A 6,000-nucleotide genomic window follows, 5' to 3' on the forward strand; every position below is an offset into this window, starting at 1 on the left:
CAAGAGTCCAGTGCTCAACCAACTGAGCCACCCAGATGCCCCAGAAAAACATTTTTTAAAAGATTTTATTTATTCATGAGAGACCCAGAGACAGAGACAGAGGCAGAGGGAGAAGCAGGCTCCCTGCAGGGAGCCCAATGTGGGACTTGATCCCGGGACACTAGGATCACGCCCTGGGCCGAAGGTGGATGCTCAGCTGCTGAGCCACCCAGGCATCCCAGGAGAAAAGCAAATTATAAAAGCAGTAATCGTGCAACTGCCTGATTACAGTCTCGAGAATTTTGAGACATTAGCCTGTCAATAATGTGCACGCCCACCATCTATGTGCATGCCTGTTTCTTGAACTGTCTCCATTTCTGAGAGCTTGCCATCATTTTGATGAAGGTTGCTGAGGTTCATGGACATAATATTGTTTTCATCTCAGTTTTTCCAGCATGTTTTTCAGTATGTTGGAAGAAAAACTCTTTTCCCAGAGTATGTAGCTCTTTTATGGCTCATGCCTGTTTGGATGATGCTGTAATACTTTTGCAAAAACACTGGATTCTTGACTATTTCTTCCATACTAGTTTTGCTTGAATAATCTGCTTTTTTTTCAGCATTTTTTTCATGTTCTTCGACTATGCTACATTCTTAGGTCTTAATGATTTTTTTTTTATTATACTTTTCCAATTCTCTAAGATTTACGTTATATACCAGCACGGTTTTGCCCATTGAAAATCCATTGTGACAGTGTGCTCAGTACACGTTGGTATTAGTCATATCCCTCCTCCAGGATCCAGAGTTGCACCTTTTATTTTTTAAAGATTTTCTTTATTCATGAGAGACACAGACAGAGAGAGGCAGAGACACAGGCAGAGGGAGAAGCAGGCTCCACGCAGGGAGCCCGACATGGGACTCGATCCCGGGTCTCCAGGATCACGCCCTGGGCTGAAGGCGGCGCTAAACCGCTGAGCCACCCGGGCTGCCTGAGAGTTGCACCATTTAATGAAACTCTTAACTAGCTGATTAATTCTCGGACTATCCCCATCAAGTGAGAGATACTTCCTACGACTCACAGTCAGTCATGATTCCTGTGGCCTGCACAGTGGTAGTGATGGTGATTCCATCCAACTGTTATTAAAAATATTTTATTTAAATAACATTTTAATAACAATTTATTGAAGTATATAATTCACATACCATATAAAACCACATGTATAAGCGAGTGGTTTTTAGTATATTCACAGCACCACTTCTATGACTACGGACCATTTCATCAGTCCAAAAAGAAACCGCACTAGCACTCCCCATTAGTCTTTGAGGGTTTTTTGAGCCTCAGCGGGTGTCCCATGTGCATCGTGTACATCTCAGGCCCGAGACCTTGACCCAGCATGCTGTTCCTTCAGTGAGCCCGAGACATGGAGATGGTATTTAGGCACTGGTGGTGCTTATTCTTTGGTTGTCTTTATATCTCGGTATTTTAGTAGACAGAATTAGTATATATAATTTGTTAAGAAGAAAAAAAAATCATTATAAAACTTTTTTCAATTCAACCTTGTTCTTTAACTAGCTGCAATTTTACATTATATTTCTTTCTCCCAGGTTGGAAACCCACCGATATTTTTTTAAAGATTTATTTACTTTTTTTTTTTTAATTCACCAGCTTTATTTATTTTAAAGATTTTAATTTTTTTAAGATTTATTTATTTATTCATTCAGAGAGAGCGAGAGAGAGGCAGAGACACAGGCAGAGGGAGAAGCAGGCTCCATGCAGGGAGCCCGATGTGGGACTCGATCCAGGGTCTCCAGGATCACACCCCAGGCTGCAGACGGCACTAAACCGCTGCACCACCGGGGCTGCCCTATTTACTTATTTTAGAGAGAGAGAGAGAGCACATACGAGAATGGGTGCAGGGGCAGAGGGAAAGAGAGAGAGAGAGAAGGCGACTGCCCGCTGAGCATGGAGCCCCCAACACAGGGCTCGATCTCACTACCCTGAGATCACGACCTGGGCCGAAATCCAGAGTCAGAGGCTTAACCAGCTGAGCCACCCAGGCACAACCCAACAATATTAACATACTTATTTATTCTGTGATATATAAAATATTTTAATTGTTACTAATATCACTATTAGCCATAAGACTACTGAATAAAACATAAGGTTTGGGATCCCTGGGTGGCGCCGCGGTTTGGCGCCTGCCTTTGGCCCAGGGCGCGATCCTGGAGACCCTGGATCGAATCCCACGTCAGGCTCCCGGTGCGTGGAGCCTGCATCTCCCTCTGCCTATGTCTCTCTCTCTCTCTCTCTCTCTCTCTCTCTCTCTCTCTCTGTGACTATCATAAATAAATAAAAATTTAAAAAAAATTAATAAAAAAAATAAAACATAAGGTTTCTTTTAAGCCCTGTTTGTCTCTAAAATGCATTGTCTTAGGTGTATATGTCAAAATACAGCATTGTAAAACTTGTTCACATGAGGATGGTTATATTACCAAGTTGGTAAGCAATTAAGTTTATTCATTTTATCTTGTTTTCTATTTTTAGTTTTGTGTTTTGACATAGTTCAGTTTTTGAATATGTGAAATACTTATTTTGTTAAAGACATTTATTTTAGAGTGTGCAGAGGCAGGAGGAGAGAAAATCTCAAGCAGACTCCACGCTGAGCTTAAGAGTTGGACATGGGGTTCAATCCCATGACCCTGAGAGCAGGACTTGAGCTGAAACCAAGAGTCGGACGCTTAACTGACTGTGCCACCCAGGTGCCCCTTAAATAACTTATTTTCGGGGATCCCTGGGTGGCTCGGCGATTTAGCTCCTGCCTTCAGTCCAGGGCATGATCCCGGGGTCCTGGGATCGAGTCCTGCGTCGGGCTCCCTGAATGGAGCCTGTTTCTCCCTCTGCCTGTGTCTCTGCCACCCCCATCATGAGTAAATAAATAAAATCTTAAAAAAAATTATTTAAAAAAATTATTTTTAAGTCAAAGTTACTTAAACAGTCTCAAGAAACATCTGTTCCTATCCCCATTCTATTCTTTCCCATCTTAGATAACTTAAAATTTTTGGTTTATTTTCCAATTTTCTTTTGTAACTATGGATGTTGTATACTCATATTTATTCCATCTTTTTCAAAATGCAGCCATAATATATATTTTATCTGGTGTGAATATATATATATATATATACCAGGCTTTTTCACCTGACAATAAATTCCTGCAGACCACTCTGGATGAGTATTCAGAGATACCCTGAGCAATCTATGAGAATACCTGCTTCCTCATAGCCTTGTCCAAAAAAAAAAAAAAAGAAGAAAAGAAAAGAAAAGAAAAGCTCTGTAAAACTTGAGCATTTTTCCATTTTTCTTCAGTATGATGGGTGAGAAATGGTATCTCCATATCATTGCCAGTGTGTATTTCTCTTGCTGGTGAGGATGAGCATTTTTTCAAATGTTTTAAGGCTATTTTTCATTTCTGCAGTGATAATGTCAGTTATCTACAGCTGTGTCGCAAGTTACCCCGAAACTTAGTAGCTTAAAGCAACACACATTATCTTACAGCTTGTCTGAATCAGTAGTTTGAGAACAGCTTAGCTAGGTCCTCTGCTTCGTGGTGTCTCCCAAAGCCAAAATGCCAACCAGCCCCCTTCTCTCATTGTAAGGCTCAGTGGGGAACCCATCTCAGAGTTTACTTACATCGTTGTTGGCAGGATTCATTTCTTTTTTTAATCATCATTTTTTTTTAAAGGAAAGGTTTTTTTTTTAAGATTTTATTTATTCATGAGAGACACACAGAGAGAGAGAGAGAGAGAGAGAGAGAGAGAGACAGGCAGAGGGAGAAGCAGGCTCCATGCAAGGAGCCCGATGTGGGACTCGATCCTGGATCTCCAGGATCACACCCCAGGCTGCAGGCGGCGCTAAACCGCTGCGCCACCGGGGCTGCCCTAATCATCATTTTTTTAAAAAAGATTTTATTTGACAGAGAGAGAGAGAGAGAGAGAAAACACGAGCAGGGGGAGTAGCAGAGGGAGAAGGAGAAGCAGACTCCCCACTGAGCAGAGAGCCCTACACGGGGCTCGATTCCAGGCCCCCAGGATCTTGAGCTGAACCGAAGGCAGGGGCCAACTAAGCCACCCCGGCGCCCGAAGGCAGGATTCATTTCCTTGGCTCCTCGTAAGCTATTGGCCATGGTCTTCCATTGCTTGCCAGATGGGCCTCTTGGTAGAGCTTCTCAAAACATGGCAGCTGGCTTCATCATAGCAGGGAAAGGAGAGAGCGAGAGAGAGTGCCAACAGGGTGGAAGTCATGGTTTCTGTTACAAGCTAAGCACAGAAGTCACATCCCATCACTTTTGCCATTTTGCATTCTTAGAAGCAAGTTGCTGGGTTCAGCTCACAGTCAAGAGAAGATCAAGGGCACGAATATGAGGAAGGTGGGGCTCCCTAGAGTCCATGTCACAAGGTGCCTCCCACCAAGCTACTCCTATTTCTAGCCCACTCTTCTACTGAGTTGTTGATACGCTTGATGCTTAGGAGATCTTAATATAGTAAGTACATATGCCCTTTGCCCTCCACCCCTTCACTTATAATACCTTTCCTAATCTGAAGAGTTGTATTAATATCCCCAAAAGAGAAGAAATATTTATGACCCCTATAACACACACACACGCACATACACACAACTGAAGTGCTGAATGGAAAAAGTAAATATGTGTCGAAAGTCTAAGCATACACCCCAGCAATCCTACTCCAAGATATCTATCCATGAGAAATAAAAATGTATTCATCCATAAATCCAAATGTGAATGTGAATAGCACCTTTTTTCATAACTGCCTCATTCTGGCAACAACCCAATGCAAAAAAACTACCTGAAACATTCCTCAAAAAACAAAAGTAGACTCGAACAGAGGGAAAGACATGCCATGTTCTTGACTAAGGAGATTCAATATTATAAATATGTAAATAAGTCCTAGTTTAATTTATAAACTTAGCACGATTCTAATAAAAAAAACTAACTTTTGTTTTCCAGTTTGGAGTAACACAAGTTGATTATGAAATTCATATTGGAAAATAAGCAGAAACAACTAAGTAATTCTAAGGAGGGGGGAGAAGAAGCATCCTATATAGCATAACATTTTTTAAAATTATTAATTTGGGGATCCCTGGGTGGCTCAGCGGTTTAGCACCTGCCTTCGGCCCAGGGCATGACCCCAGGGTCTTGGGATCGAGTCCCACGTCGGGCTCCCTGCATGGAGCCTGCTTCTCCCTCTGCCTGTGTCTCTGCCTCTCTCTCTGTGTGTCTCTCATGAATAAATAAAATATTTTTAAAATAAAAATAAAATAAAAATTATTAATTTATTTAAGTAACCTCTACACCCAACGTGGGGCTCAAACTTCGCATGTGGCCCAGTCGGCCCCCAGGGTAACTCCTAAGGCCTCCTGCCGCCCTATTTGATTACATTCCAAAATCATGCTTGATTTTGAGGAGAGAGACAACAACTTCAGCTCATTCACTCACTGACGAATTCTTTTCACCAAACATTCATTGGCTTTCACGTGAGAGATGCCACCAAAACGTTTAAGCAAGAGCCTTCAGGATCCAGTGTATACAAAACACGCACATTCTCTCTGTGCTGCTTGACTGCCCCCACTTTTCACAGCTCTTCAGATGTGGAAAGGGTCTCAATCAAGCCAAATAAATGACTTAAGAAATAAGCTGTTGATGGTCAAAAATTAGACCTACTCACTGTAACCTAGAGCGACAGGCTGAGGGTCGCCTCGAGTTCACAGGAGAGAATTCAAAGGACCAGCGTGGAATGTCCTCCTTTTTAAAGAATATTTAAGTCTTTGGGAGCACAGTGTTCGAAAAAATTTTTCCCACTGTGACAGAAGTCTCTCGCTATTTAAAAACAAGTTCCAAAAACACTGCCTGCGGCCCCAAGTGGGCTGGGTGCTCCCCTAGAATGTTAAGCAGACCCTGCGCCTTTAGGCTTTGTGTGCGATCCGGGGCAGCTCTGTGGGCAGCGGGGTCT

Source organism: Vulpes lagopus, chromosome X, assembly GCF_018345385.1.
Source record: "Vulpes lagopus strain Blue_001 chromosome X, ASM1834538v1, whole genome shotgun sequence".
Classification (NCBI taxonomy): domain Eukaryota; kingdom Metazoa; phylum Chordata; class Mammalia; order Carnivora; family Canidae; genus Vulpes; species Vulpes lagopus.